Genomic DNA, 18259 nt, shown 5'->3' with positions numbered 1-18259 from the left:
GAAAAGTCAGTGCAGGGCTTAGATAGCTTTTTGGAAGCAGCCTTGTATATTTACAAAGGAGAGACAAACTCCTATGCAACACAGCAGGAGTCAAACCACAGGAGAGGGTTTTTCTGTTCCCAGCTTCCCCCACTGTTTCGACCAAGCCCCCCACCCAAAAGTCCCCTCTTTCTGGCCTTTTCCCAGGGCCACACACTGTACTTGCTCAGGCGTCTGCCTTTGGTTCTACGACCGCTCCACACTTCTGTTCCTGAGCCACCTGGCTTCACACCCACACTCACCTCTTCCCAAAACAGCTCTGTGCCACAGCTCCCCTTCCCAGAGCCTGCATGCTCCCGAGGAAAACAACAAGCCCATGGTTTGGGCAGAGACCTCTATGCAGGGTGGAGGTTTCGAGCTAGTCATTATTTTGCTGCCTGCTTTCTCAAGCCGATTGCGGGGGCTTTTTAAAGGAAAAATCTGAGAATGGGGGTTAATCTGGCGTCTACATTATTAGTAAAGCCATAAAGCCTTTCAGGAAAGCCCTACAGAGCAGACTAGGGTTGAAGCCAGTAGGTTTCTGTAGACACTTGGAATATTTATAGGACCGTGTTAGGAGTGAATACTGGTGCATGGTTGTTGGAGATGAAAGGGAGGTCAGCTTGGCTAACACCACAGGATTGTTAGAGGGTTTTATCTCTTCTGCAAGGTTGCGTGCACCATCCATACATTTCAGTAGTGGGCGTACAGTTCCTAATAACCTTGAAACGATGGTTCATTAAGCTTGCAGGAATGTTATCGTTTTCCATAAAATTTGATAGGATTTTCCAGGACCTGTGATGCTTCACTGTAATGCATTCTTGGCTATCAACAGCCATCTTGGGCCCCGAGAGAATGCTCTGCAGAAACTATAAAAAGGTTTAAACATGCATTTTGATTTACAGCAATGGTGAGTTCCTCCCATGGTGTGATTGGGGTGGGGATTCAGAACATATTTCTGGGCTTCATTCAATTTCCACGCTCCCTTTCCCAATTACTTTTGAAATCATGTTGTTCACTCAGCCTTAACTGTAGTTTAGCCCATGCTCATACTACCACATAGCAGAGATTCACAGGGAGGGGACTGTTGTCAGAAAAAAACTGCTTCAGAGCTTGGATGCATATGTCAGCTCCTTGATTAATTTAGCTACCTTATTTGTTGAAAAACAGGGCTTGTCCCTCTTTAACTCACAGCAATTAAATGGAGAGACAGGACTGTCACGTCCCTAGAGCTTGGTCTGCAACCACACTCCGACCTGTCGTTGCGTAAAGGTACTCCGGCATGTTTGCCTCGCCCATCCTTGGTGCAAGTACTGAGCACTTATTAGTGTGGGACGTGTCTGTGAGGGGAACCAGGCTGTCTGCTCCTGCCCTGTCCTGGGAAGAGCTACTATCTCCCATCTTTTAAATTCCACTCCGTCTTTCTGAGTGAACATGGTGCTTATTCACAGCCTGATTTGTAGTCTGCTTAAGTTAGTGGGAGCCTCACAGTGAGCTTGGGATCTGGTGCTTACAGACCCAGCAGCAACAACTGGTGACTGAAGTCTCCTGTTTAATCCCAAACAGTTGGCAAGGGCAGGTCAACCTTCCCTATTGCTCACTGGTGATCTGTGAACACCTTCTTTCATCTTGAAAAGACAGATCAATCTATAAATTTTCTGGGACTGCAGCCCTTGTGCTAAGACCCTCAGCAAAAAGTGGCTGCAGTGCTGGTTTAGGCAGTAGGGATATTAATCATCTCAGGTTAAGTATGGACAACTCCTGTAATAGCATTCTCAACCCTAGGTATCCCAGGATGCAGACCTTTCCTCCACATCCTGAAGGGAGTCTTTGGGAAATTAATCTGTGCCATAGCTTAGAAACAGTCTACAGAACAAGCAGCTCGAAGCCCTTTCACTGAGGACAACATTTCCCCCTCTCCCTTTCCTGAGCCACAGCCCGGCAATTTACCCATTTCCAGCTCTGTACCAACAGGCAGGTCCACTCCAGCCTCTGCATTGGGCCATAGGGTATAATCGCCTGCACTCAAAAAGGGGATGTGTCCCTTATGTCATAACCAACATGGGTTGACTTTGAACCACTGGCCCAAGGGTCTATATCTTGCTATCATTTCTATGAATCTTCTAGGCATGCTTGTTCTGTCCCTTACTAATGAAGTTTTCCATTTTTTTTGCTGCAAAGCATTCATCCTGAAAAAAAAGCCCAAAATAAAAAGACTGATCCAAGCTGAAAACATCACAGTCAAGCAAGAGAGATGTTTTTAAACACCCCCAAAGCAACATCTTTGTGTTGGTGAATAAGAGGACTTCCAGAAATCCAGGTGTCTTTGTGCAGAGCCCCATGAATAAGCAAATCACAGATCAATACAGGCCACAGTGTATGTTACTCATTAGCATGCTGGGAGCTGGGAGTGCAGAGATGATATCAAACACCAGCCCCCCCTTCCCCTGAACAGAGCCTACTGATAGGGCAGTGTGTGCTGCCAACAGTGAGTCATTCATCACTCGTCCTGGTTTCACAACAGCATGATTCAGTGTTTGTAAAGGAAAGTCCTGACTGCAAACATTACCTTCATTCAGCCGCCGTTAGCCTCGTTGCAACATACAGCATAGATTGTGCCTCGCATGATATTTGCCAGGACAGTAAATCAGTGGAGGTAGAGCATCCCCCAGTAATCTGTGGAAACCAAGAGCAATCTGGAGGGGGGCTGTGCTGTGAAACTACTGCCTTTGGTATGTCTGACACTCATCCTCTCCACACTGCCTCCGAGTCAGGCCCAGTGGAGAAGCCCAGCTGAGTGCCATGTCTCTTAAAGTCCAGGATGAAATTGGAACAAAAGTTTCGAGCCATAAGATGAATTTTCTAACTGCCAGCCCTACAAACTCAGCCTGGGGAGAGGGAAAAAATTAAGCAGTGGTACGTCCTTCCTGCCTCTTCGGTTTCCAGCAGCTGCAACACTGTGATTGCAGACTGACATTTTTGCTGATAAGGCAGAAAACAAAGTGAACTCACCTTGCTTTTCCCCAACCATATTAGCTTCCTCTTGCTGGTGAGATTGAAAACTAGTTTTTGCCAATGCAAAGCACTCAAAGTCTCTCAGAGTACAGATATGCTGATCAAAGAGATGCCTCTATAGGAGAGGAAGGTCAGCTCTACAGGATCAGCAGAATTGGTGTGGTTTGGCTGTGCTTAAACTGATATGAGCTGTAGGAAGCCAGGAAGGGATAGGGAGATGCCGGCAGTCTCCCCTGTGCATGGTTCGTTAAGCTGAGGGAAGATTTAGGCACTAATCAGTTTTCTGATCCTTCTTAAGACCATCTACTACCCTGCTTGCTGTTTCAGTAATTCTCCTGATGGTTTTCCTACAGCCACAGCATCAAGCAGCAAAGCAATTAGGGTAAGTGTGGCATCATCCCATCCAGGCTTCTTCCCATCCAGGCTGTGCATAAATCTTAGATTTGATCTGAAAGGTAATTTGAAAGTCAGAGTAAAATGTTTTCTAATAAGTAATTAATTACTAAAAATACTTTCTTTTTTTCTTATTCCCCCCCCCTTTTTTTTTTTCAAGCAAGAGTAATAAATGGTCTTCTGATTTAGAGATATATCCAAAGCATGTATAAATCAGCAGAGTCCCACTGACATCTATGGTCCTTTGTCAGTCTACACAAGCTGCAGATAAAGCCTTTAATGTTTCCACAAAGCAGAGTTATCAGGCTCCTTGCGGGCTTGTATGAGTTAACAGAAAGAGCTTTCTAACAAAGTCATCCATCACTTGGCTATCTACAATCACCAGCGTGCAGGTAAATCACCAGGGTTCTGCTACCAGATGTTAAAAAGGCAGTTGACCTTCTTGTATATTCCACACATGAAAAGAGCTCAGTGAATTATTTGACTTTTAAACAACAATATTCAACAATTTACTACAGAGCCCACTAACTGGATGAGGTGTTAACCTGGACATCCTGACCAAGTTCCAGCTGGGTTAATTATACGTTGCCTGAATGTTCCCCCCTGTTTCAATTGTGACATTATTTGATGTTATTTTTTGCTTTCCCCCCTAAAGATTGTGCTGAAATCCTACTTTTGCTGTGTTACACACTAAAAGTGTATGCGCTACAATTGTAGATGAAAGATCTCTGTATGCAGAGTTTTAAAAGCACTCATAAATGCATTCTTTATGAGCAAAGGAGCTCTAATGCATGGGTATGATTGTTTTTATTGCTTTTATTGATGTTGTTATTGTTCCTGCTGTTTCAGAGACTATTTACTACTACTGTTTTTTCTTGTCAAGTCCTGAAATACAGATTTGGATTAGCATTAAAATCAGAACCTGCATTTACCCAGAGTAATTGGTGTTCAAATTTTGGGTACCAAAATTTCAGTTCCAATTCAGATCTGTTTTAAGGCAAAACTGTTAATGGCAAATCCATATTGAGATTACAGTGTGAATTTCCCAAATTTTGTGGGCAGGAATTGCTGCCAGAGCTGTGAATAAGGCTTCCTTTGAGTCAGGATTAGATCAGAAACAAATCAAAACAAAAACAGAGAAAGAAAGACAGGTTAATAACTACTGTGCTGGAAAATCTTACTAATATTACTTAGGGATTTGTCACGTAAGACGTAATCAATAAATACTATGTTGGCTGTGGTTGTTCTGTAGAGGGTGTTGACCAGTAATTCTACATGTGGTTGTCTTGGCCGCTAACTTTTATGTATAGTTTTCTCTGAGTACCTGCCCCATTTCTGTGTGTACCAAAGAGTTCATATTCTTGGCTTACAATAAGAAACATCAAAAGGCAGAAGCAAAATGAGGAGCAAAGTTCCCTTTGCTAAGGGCACATGCTGTGGCTGCAAGGTTGGGCTGTGGGCGAGACCTGGAAGTGAAGGAAATTCCAGCTCCGGTGAATTATCAGGTAAGCAAACTATCTTGCCAAGGAGAAATGCCTGTGATCTGCCAATCATGCTGCTCGGCCGATTTAAGGGACTAAAACTATTGAAGATTTTTCACCCAGCATAAGGTACATTGTGTATGCTTCAATGCAAAGACAGTGCATTAAGTGAAAAGATGAAGAGCTAAAGTTTCTAGCAAAATCTGTGGTCTATGGTAAATTTGCAAGAAGGAATAATAAGGAGCACAGGGCAGAATTCTGCCTTGCAGAGTGAAGTATGGACCTCTTGCAATTACTCTGCTCATATTCACCAGGAATATCCTACTTATCAATATAACCTGGGCAAGGTCAATTTTAACCTCAGAGCATGTACCCAACAAATGAATTTCATACTACTTGGCTAATTCTACATAGTTACCCAAACACTACCCGTCAACTCGGAGAGTTAGCAAAAAATGTCAACTGTATTACTTGGGTACATTACTTCATTAACTAGGCCACCTTTCTAGACCTCGCCTGATCACAGAGGGACCAAATTGGCGCTACCTGACTGTTGAAGTCTGTTCGGTCCTTGCCCCTTGCTAAGCTTATATGACCTACTGCGGTCCCAGTAGGTGGGGGGCCAGCAGGACAGTTTGCCCCAGCCTTTTCATCTGAAAGGACCCACAGGGCTCTGGCTCCTTAAATATGTTTAATATGCCAAAGGATTAAATTTTGTCTTGGGCTTTTCTGTAAATCAGTGTTAATTCAGGGGCAGGAGAGCTGAATGATAGATACTTGTCCCCCTCCAAGGGGATGCAAGTTGTCATTTCTTCCACATAAGCCACCAGCCAGCTATCAGCTTGAAGCATCCTTCAGGGTGTATGGGATCAAACCAGAACATTTGTTGATGCAGACCCCATGGTTTGTTTTTCTTGCAGAGCACCTAGCACCAGAAAGCCCTGCTCCCATAGCCCTAACAATAATTCAGACCACTACGGAGTCATATTAGTGATGTGGATAGCACCAACCATATAACTCACAGAACCCATCAATCACCACTCTTTCTCTTTTCTCCAGCTCAATTTATTTTCTAAACTCTAATAAAAAGCCAGCTGTTTTAAAGTGCGTATGGGACATACCTGGCAGGAAAGGATTTACATTCTGCTCCTTGTACACTAAAAGAAAGTGCCCCAGCACTGTACATAAGCCTGTAGCTGTGAAGAGAAATTTTTGGATGCTGTTCATCCCTGAGGTGGTTCTTCTGGCCATGATATTAAATGTGTCCTTTGCTACAGTGGAGAGAGACTTTGCATTCAGCTGGTAGTGCTGCTGCATCTCAGTCTTATCTAATTATATTCTACAAAGTGAGTTATTTGCCACATACTTACATAACCTCCCCTCCCTCTCTCTTCCTACATGTATGGAAGCCCCTCAGCTGTTCTCTCATTTGGCCACAGAGGCACCAGTTTGTTAATCTAGTTTCATGGTCTGATAGACCTGGACAGTGATCAGTTTGCTTCCAAGACATTTGTGTAAGAAGGAAGAGAGCTTTGATCCCTATTGGCAATTCAAGCTAATAGGATTGCTCTTCTTATACCTCAACCAGATTGTCACTGTATCCTCATGTGATAGTCTGCAGTAAATCCCATTCCTCAAAATTTAAGCCGGTGGCCTCTAGATTCAAAGCCATTAGCTTTGTGACAATTAATGGCTTGACAATACAGTCCCCCTCCATGCAAAATTCAAAGCAAAAGCAGGCTGGCAAGACATAACTTCTCTCCAAGGCTTGTGGACCCTTTATGTAAATGCCTGGCACTGCCTGAGCTATGAGGTCATGGAACATTTGAAAGACTGCTGCAAAGAGACAAATTTAGGGTATTTTATCTAAATGCCAGGAAGAGGACACAGTGATATCCCTTAATCCACAAAACATGAGATGAGGGGGTACCAAGAGAGGTACAGGGAGTGGGGCAAGACCATGATTTAAAACCACCCCATTACGGGGAGCTTCAAATGCAAAACTTTCCTTCTTGCCTGAAGGGAACAGAAGTGTCCCAAGGAGGCCAGGTCCACCACTCCTCACGTGGCCTGAGAAAGACCACCTCTGCCAGCTCCATGTCCTTCCTGCGTGAAAACTTCCCTTCTCCTCTCACACGTGCTTCTTTCACTCTGTGGTCTACTAACAATGAGAGTGGCTGCACACCGAATTGTAAGGCCCTGTAGAGACCATGTGAAGGAAAGGACTCGAAACATCTCATTGCTCAACAGGACTGTGGGACTCAAAGACACTAAACCACTCAAAACAAAGACTATTGGATGGGAAATAATGGAGGCAGGCTGTGAGGGAACATTAAGCAAAGGGTCATCAATATTCATTTTATTATATAATGAAGATAAGGCACTTAAAGCTCTGGGTGGGCATCTCTGCCCCTTGGGAAGAGGTGGCACCCAAAATCCACATGAGAGCTTTGGCTACACCATATCCCTGGGCCATCTCCTGTGAGTCCTCCATCCTGTCTCTTCTTTCAAAGATTGGCCTTCCTGAGCCACACAAAAGAAAATGTATTTTCATGTCAGCATGTTCCTCTAAACATTCAATTACCCTGTCAAATGCCGAATACCTCTTCTTTATGGGAAATTCCTCTGGCAGGCTCCACCTCTTCCTCCTGCCAACTGCTCTTTGCTTTGCCCTTTTAAAGTGGGGCTAGAGGCAACAGTTTCTGCCCTTACTTGTTAGCAAAGGCAATTATGACCACCTTCTGTGAGTAATTACCCATTTCTATCTGGTTCCTATAAAAAACCTAAATTTCATACAATTACAGGCTACCTGGCAACTCTCATACTGCTGGGATGCACAGCAGAGCACTCATTGCAAGCCATGTTTCAAGCAGTTAAGTGCGGTGTATATTACTTTTTGTTTTCTCTTAGACAATCTGTGGTGCAATCTGCAGCGTACAGTGACAGCTTAGGGGCTGGAAGAGCTGCTTCTTCCTCCCCTCCCTCCCTTGCATGCTCTCAGGAAAACCACACCATGTCCCCGAGCAAGTGGTATGGCTATGCCAGAGCAGACTTGGAGTAAAACAGTCCTGTTGCAAAGCAAGGTAAAGTGAACCGGAAGACCACTGGACTACACTGCTCCCAGGACCCCGACCGCTGTACTGCGCTGTGCCATGTACATAGACTAACTAGCCTTTCTCTGTATCCCACTGTGTTACATGACAGTGGTGCATCCAAAATCCAACTCAGTTCTCAATTTTTAGGCAAGAAATAGCCGCCTTTAAGAAATACAAAGTATTCACATGTGGATTTTGCAGTGAGAGCAACACCTGAAACATCTTTTCTTTAAGCTTGCAAGTTCAACCTCTTCTACAATTTCTGAGAAACAGCACAACTCAAGTGAGCTGTGGCTTCTCATGTACCTACAAAGTACCTGCCTTCCAAGACCTCCAAGCTGGCCTCAAACCTAACTCAGTTATGCACATATCCCAATGAGATTGGTGATCCTGAAGTACTTGTGGAAATCCCCAACTGCCCCCTTTCTCAAGAGAGAAGGACTGAATTTGGTGACTGAGTTCCAACAAATAGCTGACCTAAGGTGTTGGACACAATCCATGTTTCTCGTTCTTGGTATAACACTTCGTGATGCCTCCTGTAAAATGGCAGTCATGTATTTATTAAAGATATCAGACCTGATTCTGCTCTCAGTCTGCTGTGACCTATTATTTGCATCTGCCTATGGTAAACACAAAATGGTCCCTACTCAGAAAGCAAATGCCTCCTGCCTACTTTGTGTGTAGGCAACAGCCCCCGACCCAAGGCAACAGCTCACAGACTCGGTTGAATTTATACATGGTTTCTACTGAGAAAAGTTTAAGTGAAAGGTCTGAATACTGAGCCTAAGTCCCTGGTATAATACAAGAATAATTTCACTGAAATCAATGCATTACATAGATGGGAAGCAAACCTGAAATAAGAATTAAACTGTACATCATAATGGCACTCAAACAGGCAGGAGCGATAGCAGTTTAAATTACCAGTGTGCCAAAATGGTGTCCCATTCATTCCACACATCTGCCATTTACATCAGGTCTTTGTGATTAAATACAACCCTGCAAAGGGCAAAGATTATGGTACTCATACAAATGTCCCTTTGGTATCAAGAGTTGTGTACGTGTTAGGAAACAAACCAACTACTCTGTGGAGGGAACATTTTTTTGTGTGCTGTGTTATCCAGTACACAAAGCAAGTTGCTTTGTGGGCGGCAGAACTGACATAATCCAGTTTCTTGCAGATTAATGCCTTGTGGCCATACTTGTTCACTGCAGTAACCTCTGGACCTCTCTGTCAGATTCTCTTTGATCTTTCCCATCTCCAGAAAACTTCCATTCCCCTTCCACACTCACGCACCCGAGTCCAAGCCCCTCCGCAGCATCTTGCGTGTACTCCAACCACTGAGAAGCCACGGGGCAACACATGCTTTGGTTGATCCCAACGCCTCATGTTGACCAAGCAGACCTTGACCACATCTACTCACCAAGCAGAACTGAATTGAAATCACACTGCAGCTTTTTCTTCACCTGAGGCACCGATTTTAAGTATGTCATAGGACACTCAGTGCCTTCAGAATAACCATCAGTTTCCACAAAACTTGTAGTAATGTAATGCCTTTTTGATCTCTACCCCTATGTCAAATTTGGCTACGTTAGTCAATGGGCTCAAAGTTTCTTGTGGGGAGGGGGGAAGTTCAAGAGACAAATGCATGGAGAAGAATGAAATCCCATAGGCCTTGCTTGCTTAGGGAAGCAGGCAAAAATAAAAAAGCTGCATATTTAGCTGATATAACACAAAGTATGAGGACATACATTGTCAGAGGGTGTGACCCTGTACGATTATTTGCATGTGTGATGGAAATCTCTATCAGAACATAAAAAGGATCAAAAATTGGCCCATGTTCTCTTTTTGGCTCCAGAGAGCCAAATTCTCTGTGTTTTGACCAGATACATAATACAAAACTATAAACTGACAATCCTCCTATTCCCAGAGGATTCCTGAACACTTTAGTAAAAGATAGCCTCTAAAATCAGTCACTCAGTTGCATGCTTGGAAAGCAATTCCTCCCTGTTCCCTGCTGGCCCTTGCTTTCCTCTCTCAGCTTTTGTTACCGACTGTCGCATTTGTTGCGCTGCTGTCCTTGAAAAAACATCTAGCTGCAAGACCCTCCTGCAGCCCTGAATTCCAAGGGTTACAATGACAGAGCTGTCTGAAGCAGTATTTCCTTTTCCACGTTCTGCATTTGCCAGCTGTTAACTTCATCAAGATCCTATGTTGTGAAAGAGTCTTAAAAAAAAGGCAGATCTGTTTTCTCCATAGAAGCCTTCTTTTGTGGGAAGGCTGTCAGGCTAGATTTGACCCTGAAAAATAGTGAATTCAATGGGGTGCCATGACATGGCACGCAGGGCAAAAAATAATTCAGCTGTAATTTTGAAAGACTGCTCCCAGATCAGGAACAATCACCAGTCACCTCTGTTTTTTTAATGTCAACCTTCCTGATACACAGAGGGAGAAGAAATCACCTCCTCTCTCCTGAAATAATAATCACTTGTCTTAAATATCAATGGCACTGGAAAAGCTGCGTCAGGCCCAAGGTTGCTGGGCTGGATTTCACTGCCCTCCTGAGACAATAGCGGATCTATAGGACACCCTGCGCCTTACGCGCCTGTGGGATGACTCAACTCACAGCTGTCCCTCCTACCCAGGCACAGAAGTGATAGCTTTGACCTTTTGCTCATGGAAGAAATGATATGGAAGAAAGGTCCTCCACATCTTTGGGATGAACTGCAGTGCCACTTTACTGGGGTATAGTAAAGCTCTGGAACAATTTGGGACAGGAAGTGAGGAAGGACTGTGCATTGACTGAGATGGCAGGTGACATTTTGAAAAGGCAGAACAGGATTAAGCAAACTGGAAGAGGGACAGGATGCAGGCATGAAGAGATCTTTAATGTCATACACACCCTGGCACTCTTTTCCTGCAGCACATCTTAAAGTTGGAGAGTTCCTCCCATGCCCCTGTCCTGGAGCACTGACTCCCTAGGGAGCACCCCAGCTACAGAAACCTCCATCGTCCCGTACACCTCTGCTGTTTCCTAGGGCTCTCCTGTCTACTTGTGCCCCAAAGCTGACTTTGCCTCACGTAGGGAGAGCAGATAGAGCTTGTGCAGTTGCAAATGTCCCATGAGTTGCATTGGGATCCAAGATCCATTGTGTTTTCCCATCATAGCAGCTAAAGGGTTTCAGACTGAAGGTAAGTTCTCAAAAGGCTTTTGCTCTGCTTGAAGATGCTGGTACAACTCCAGACTACCTTTTGTGAGAGCAGAGTTAGGACAAGGCTGAACACTCTTGAAAATCCTGCCTTAAAGCAGTAAAAGGTTCCTATGAACAAAGCCATTTAATTAATAAATCTAGTGTCATTTAATTATAGCTAATTCTTTTGCTGAGAACACAGCCATCACACGACGATTCCTTAAAGCTGTCAGGGTCCCCAGGCTACCAATATTATGCAGCCTTCCAAGGTGGGTGATCTACAATTATTAACTCCAGAGCTGTGCCCAGACAGCTCTCCTGGGTTTGATGTGGATCACATGTCAGCACACAATAGTGTTTTTGTTGAATTAACCAGAGGACACATCCAGTGTTTATGTCAAGGTGCACTGTGGGCTGGTATCAAGGGTTGGTTGCACAGCATCCTGCCTCCCACTCCACTTCCCAGCAGTTGCTTTGTGGGACATCTGTAGGCAGCTCCCCAAAGAAATCATTTTTCTGTTTTCCAGCATCTGCAACCACTCCAGAAAGAAAATCTGCAAAAGTACGGTGTGGCACTAGGACATCATTTGCACTTTGGCAGCACAAAGGTGCATGCCTTTCTATTTTGGCATCTCCATTTTCTGGGGAGCTTTTTGCTAGGCAATAGTCCTATAAGAAGCAATGCAGATGTCTGCAGAGGGAATGAGGAGCATGGTTTCCTGACCACCAGGGGCCACACACATGGAGACAGAGTCCACATGGAATCAGAGGGATCAGGTACATCTAGCCACGTGGCTGGCTGTCCTTTCTGCTGATGCAGAAGTGGAGGTGTAGGGTCCATGGAGCATCCGCGTCCCTGTAAGAGCAATGAGGTACTGGCAGGGGGCCAGGCGCTCGTCTCCAAAGTGTCTTGTCTCACACTTTCTCACTAGCTGGTCTAGCAAGTCCCAAGATCCGCTGCTTTCCACAAATTTTTCCTGACCAAAGCTGTGTAGATAAGCCAGTGTGCCCTTGGTTCTCAGCCTGTGTCAGTGGCATTGATATCTCCAACTCAAATGGAGATGACAGGCAACACCATGAGGCAGAGGAACACTGATCTCCACACCTCCAGCATCTTCCCTGAAAGGGTAGGTAGTGAAATTACCTTTTCTCACAAAAGCAGATATGTGGAGTAACACACTGACTCCCAAATACCTAAGAAGGCTAAGTAGGAACAAGAACTTGCTTCTGCACAATAATCCTCAAATCTGTATAATTACATGTCTCTCCTAAAGGGTCTGGGCTTTTTATTGTTTATCTGGACAACGGTTAGCTTTTACCAGCCTTTCCTTTGCTGGGCTATTTCAGATGATGCTGAATTATGCAATTTTTTAAAATAAAAGCACACCTACCATTCCTACCAAAGACAGTTGGAGTCACACAAAGATATTCAAGGGGTAAAATCTGCAAAAAAAAAAAAAAAAAATTCAGCCTTTCTGTTCCACTCTTTCTCCCTATTCTTACCTATCCTCTGTTCACACAGAAATGAGCAAAGTTTCCCATCCTCCCATGCACAGTCTACTATTTCATACTAATGTTACTCGGCTGGTTTTGATGCTTGGGTTCAGTCAAGCCTCATCCAACAACAGGACCTGAGCTAGCTGGGAACAAGAGTCTCCTTTTGCTACCTTCACTTTGCCCCAAGTGCCTGGGCATGTAGGAATAAGTCCTGGCTGCAGTCTCAGCTGTCTCTCCAAGGAAATGAGCAGTGCTTAACTCCCAGGCCTATATCATGGTTTGGACCCAGGCTGCTGGGCAAGACTCTCAGCTGGTGTCACTGGAATAAGTCAGTGACAGAAGCTAGCTGAAGATATGGTTCATGGCTGCTCTGAGAACAATTCCTGATTTTCAGGAGCAGCCCCAGCCTGTGGTCTTACCTCTCAGTGGCAGTGCTAGGATGGGACTCAAACACAGGAAATGAAAAAGTAGCTCTAAAAATAGCAGGTTCCAGCTAATGCTGTGACATCTGCTAGGAAGAGTTAAGAACAGAGTTGCAGCCCCCTAATTCTGAATTCCCCTGTGTTTGGTTGTTGCCAGTTCCTGTCTGAACACCACCATGTACTGCTCGTCTACCCTTCTGCTGCCCACAGGGGAAAGCCCCCGGAGGGCGGATGTCAGATCCTGCCAATACATGCAAGAGGGATGCAGGGGCAAGCTGTGTGGGATGGGCAGCCTACATAGCCTCCACATCTTCACAGGGAGCAGGAACAGAAGGGCAGAGGAGGAAGGAAGGTTAGGAGGGTATAGAGAGGCATTAAATAGCAGTCGCTGGATCTCTGCTTGGCAGGGATTCACCTGCCCCTGTTTCTAAGCCTTGAGTTCCTGGGGAAGGCTAGATATGAGGAGGCTGGAGGAAGTGCAGCTAAACTGGTGGGAACAAAATTTACACCACCCACCACAGGCTCCTGTGCCCCATGCTGAAGTCAGTGGCTCTGCAGAGCTCCCAGCAGGTGGGAAAAATGGACCTCAGCACCTGGTCCGCCAAGTTCCCAGAAGACATGCATGCAATGATAGTGTAAATAACCCGTCCAGGATCCCACATACAATATTTAGGGTGAGCTGTACTGAAGAGGCCTATCAGTCCCCTGAGACCCTTGGCACAGCCCAGCCCTCTCCCCTTGCCCAGGAGGTCTGTGCTTCTACCTTACTTTCCTCCAGACAGTGGGAGAGAAGCTGGAACTAGAAGGGTCCCAGGACAAGCTTGGTCCACCACAACCACAGGCAGATGGTTAGTTCAGACAGGTCTCCAGAGCATCCACCCCCAGCCTGTGGCCACAAAATGTCCCCTGGGACTCTGTAACAAGCTTGAGACCAACAGCAAAGAACAATAGCCACAGTTTTTGCGTGCCACAGGAAGAGAGCAGTAACATTTGCAGCCATCCCCAGTGTCCTCAGTCCCCGCTGTAGAACTCCCAGATGAGCTTTGGAAATTGGCCAGGCCTCACATTACAAAGGGAATGGGGAAAAATCCAACATCCAGTGATACCTTCTCATTTCACCTAAAGGGGCAATTGCAGAGGTCAGCTTAACCTCAGGAGCATGAACAAGATACACAAGACAGGACAACATAGAGGCTGTCCTGTCACTAAGACAACCTTCCCCTTAGCTTTAGCCGCTCTTCTGAGCTTCTGCTGATGAAGAAATGAGACCTGGGAGACAAATTGTCCTATCAGTTGGGGAAACAAAATCTTTCACACCTTTTTCTTTGCCTTCCTTTCTGGCCTTAGGATGAGTAAGCCTCTGAGGGAGGCCTGTTTATTTGCCAAGGAATTGGGGAGTTTTGGGCCTTCCTTTACTCTTATGAAAAGATAACGACTGTTTGGTGGGAAGATCCAAGCCTTGCCAAGAAATATGTTTTGGCAGCTCTCCAGAGGCAATGACAGTTAGAGGCAAACAGACTCCCCTGGAGAATAAAAGGGTAGATGAAGCTATGTGACCCTTCAGTTTAGGCTTGGCAAATTCTTTGGATCTATGAATCTGTGTCGTAAGCAAGGATGTTTGCTACCCATTTGACTCCAGAGGAGAAATTAGTAGCATGGGCATCGCAGCACCCAGGCACGCGATAGGGTATGTCTGAAAGGCATCACTCTATTTCGTACACGCATTCTCAGCTGGAATGAAATTAGGTAGCTCAGGCACTCCCATTCCTGGCAGCGTGGCGTCAAACCAGCTGTAAAACCCATGCAGAAACTCCTTGGTGCTTGGCTATCACTGAGCTCCACATTGTTGTGACTACCAAGTAGTTCATATGTAGCCTCCATCTGTCTGCAGGAGCGCTGAGCACACCTTTGCACTGTAGCACAGGCACAGCTTGCTGACTCTGTACTCGGCCCCACAATCATGCTGGTCTGGCGGCATTCACAGGGTGCCTAATCCAGGCAGGCTGGGGTTTCTGCTGCTCCTTGACATCCTCAGGAGGCCCTGCTCAAACCTCTGTGCAAAGAGCAAGATCCTTGTTTAGGATCCATCTCTGGAAGCATGTGTTGCTCAGAGACTCATGAATTGCTCTCTCAAAGGGACCATGAACTCCTATTTAAATGGAGAGAGGCATCTGTTTCCCTATCAGCACTCAAGTTGACATTTTCAGTTCTGCCAGTTTCTGAAGTGCAGCTGAGAGCATAGGTAATTACAACGGACAATGCTGCTCTCTTTAACAGACCATGACCTGGGCCGCTTCCTGAAGAAGCATATGGCTCAGCAAACTTTTGCTTCCAGGGATCCCCAGAGATCCCAGAGAGCTGCTGGAAATGTCAGTCATTCCCTGAAATTCAGCCTCCAGGCTTCACCACAGGAAGTGATTTTGCTCAGCCCTGCAGCTCCTCACGCATCTTTATCCAGCAGTTTCACGTGGAGGTAGAGGATAGTTCCTGCTGGACTTACCCCCTGCCTTTGGCCAAAGGACAAAGGTCAAGCAAATAATATCAGGTTATTGCAGTAAGTGACACATAATCAACAGAATAGGTGTAAGGACTGTATCCTGAGAGATCTGGGCTGCCTCTGCTCCTCACCAATTGCCTTCACTCACAGCCCATTTTGCAAGCTTTATAAGCCCTCAGCAGTCACAGATCAGTTACCTAAACTCTGTTTTCTGAACTTTTCTTGTTATCTTTGGACAGCCGGGTCTGTGAAATTGCCTATTAATGGTTTGCAGAGTGATTTAGCTAATCTCAGAAGAGTATGTGTGAATCTAACAGCCAGATATAAAGGCTTGACAGATCAATAAGGCACATTCCAACTCTGCAGAGTCTAGACTTCCTGGGGAAGGGTGGTGGGATTTTTATAGCAAAGTCGCCAAAAAGTTATGCATCTGTTTGTGCAAGAGAGGAGCAAAGAAGGGGTGATGTATTCAGCCAGAAAATGTTTTTAAGAACCTGAAGAAGTTTTGTTCTGGATCAAGACATCCTAGAGAGCCCATTGTAAATGCTTCTGCTCTATGATTTCAGGAAATATACTTCTGTGAAGCTGAGAGGCTTTGCAGATCCAGGTTGGGTGGGTATATGAAATGGGATGCATGTGTTGCCTGTGTTGCAAGCATATATAGGCATGCATGTCACACTGTCGGGAGCTTGTTGCACACATAAATAATAGCATTTGGACCCACTGAGGTCCCTGGGACAAATGTTTTTTGCAGTTGTGTGTTTCTGACCACAGTGTGCACAGGTACCTGATGATTCTGAGGCAACTGATGGATACCTGCATCACCTGTGTGTACGTCAGCAGAGCAGAGAGACCATAACACATTTCCAGCCACATCTTTTGTCACTCCGCTGCCTATGTCAGCAGTGTGACTGGTCTCAAAGATCGTGCCCATTTCTGTAAATAAACTCCGATAAGGGCCTAGCCCCCAGCTGGTGTAACGGAAGACCATGCAGCGGTGCTAATTTACAGCAGCTGAGAATTCGCCTCAGTGTCTCCCAGCCCAAAACAAGACCCTATAAAAAGATGGCTTCGCAAGTTCAGCTGTGGTGCAAAAAGCCCTGTCCCTATAAGAGGGGACTAACCGGGTGGCTTGCAGTAGTGATGCTCCTGCTAACATGCCTAGGAGATGTAGCATGGCTACGCTTCAGCATTCTCCTCCAGCTTCTCTCCTGCAGTCCAGGTGCAGCTGACCCTGACACACTGGTGATAATTCTGGCAGCACTTCGGCCTACATGGATTTGCTCTGGCCAGCCCTATAAAAATGAGTCTGAGAAATCCTTTGCACATGCAGAAAGCCCTCCTCCCCACAGACACCAGAAGGCTGTGTCTTCCTCTAAGTATTTTCTGTTTTCCTTGCCTTCCTCTCTTGTTCTCACTGTATTTGCCCAGTAGGTCCTAACCAGAGGTTTACCACGGTGTTCAGCAGAAGATAGCAGTGCCACTTTGTGACAGAAAGTCCTGGCTGATACACTGCCTGTGGAAAGCATGGTTTGGTCTGTCTCTACCTCAGCACAAATCACTTATTTGCTCTGCTTCTGCAGAGCCTGTACAGCTTCATTCTTTACCCTCCAAGTCACTCAGTATACACTTAGCAGCAGGGATGAAAGAAGCTTCAGGAAATAGCATGCTGAGATGTGAGGCCTCCCAGGCCTCCAATCAACCCCCCTGAAGGGGAAAAGCCTAGGGCTAAAGACCAAATTCTAATTATAACAACAGATCTGCAGTCATTCCCAATTATGTCAAGCTCTTCAATGAGGAATTAAACAAGTTATAAAACGGGTGCACTATCTTATTCTTCCCTCTAGCATTAATAGTGTGGTGTTGTAAAAACATGGAGACATCTAAACAACATGTGAAGGGAACATTAAAGTGGCATGTGAATGACAGAGGAAAACAGTATTAGTGTGATAGACACATCCTTTCTTGCTCCACAGGCATGATTTACTACCGAATTACACTAGGTTTAGACTACAGTAATGCCTCAGATTGCAGTGGGGATAATTCTTACATGAAGCCAACAAAAACCTAACAAAATCTGATTGCTGGAATCTGGGAAACTGCAAAGATCACATTGTGAAGTAAAAGAAGATTTTGTGCTTAAGAACAAGGATGACTAATCACTGATTATGTTACCAGCAAGCGTCATGAGTTGGTCAGTTTGCATCTTTGGATAAAGACTGAGGAACTTTCCAGGACACAGGACCTGAAAGTGTACCTCAAACATAATTTTCATGCTCAGAATCAAAATCGCTGGGAAAAAGAATAATATCACGGTTAAATAATAATGAAATCACATTTGTCCCTTCCAGGCTGAGAGTTTATGAAACTCATAAAAACTAGTACCACAGAGGTGAACCGGGACAGGTTGTAATTGCATGAGCTCAATAGCTGTTCCTCCACAAGCCTTCGCTAGCACTTTCACATCTGCACATCTTGGTGTGCAGCTCTTTAGGTTAACTATACGTGGGAGATACCTCCTTCCCTGTGGCCTGATTCCTTCACCGCCTTTTCTGTTTTGCAGTAATTTCCATCTGTGCAAAGTGGGTGGCATTTTACACTTGCTTCACTTTCTCTTCTGTCGGGTGTAAATGGCTGCAAGAGGTGCACAAA

The sequence above is a fragment of the Balearica regulorum genome, chromosome 3 (genome assembly GCF_011004875.1).
Source record: "Balearica regulorum gibbericeps isolate bBalReg1 chromosome 3, bBalReg1.pri, whole genome shotgun sequence".
Classification (NCBI taxonomy): domain Eukaryota; kingdom Metazoa; phylum Chordata; class Aves; order Gruiformes; family Gruidae; genus Balearica; species Balearica regulorum.
Note: the sequence above shows the minus strand (reverse complement) of the source record.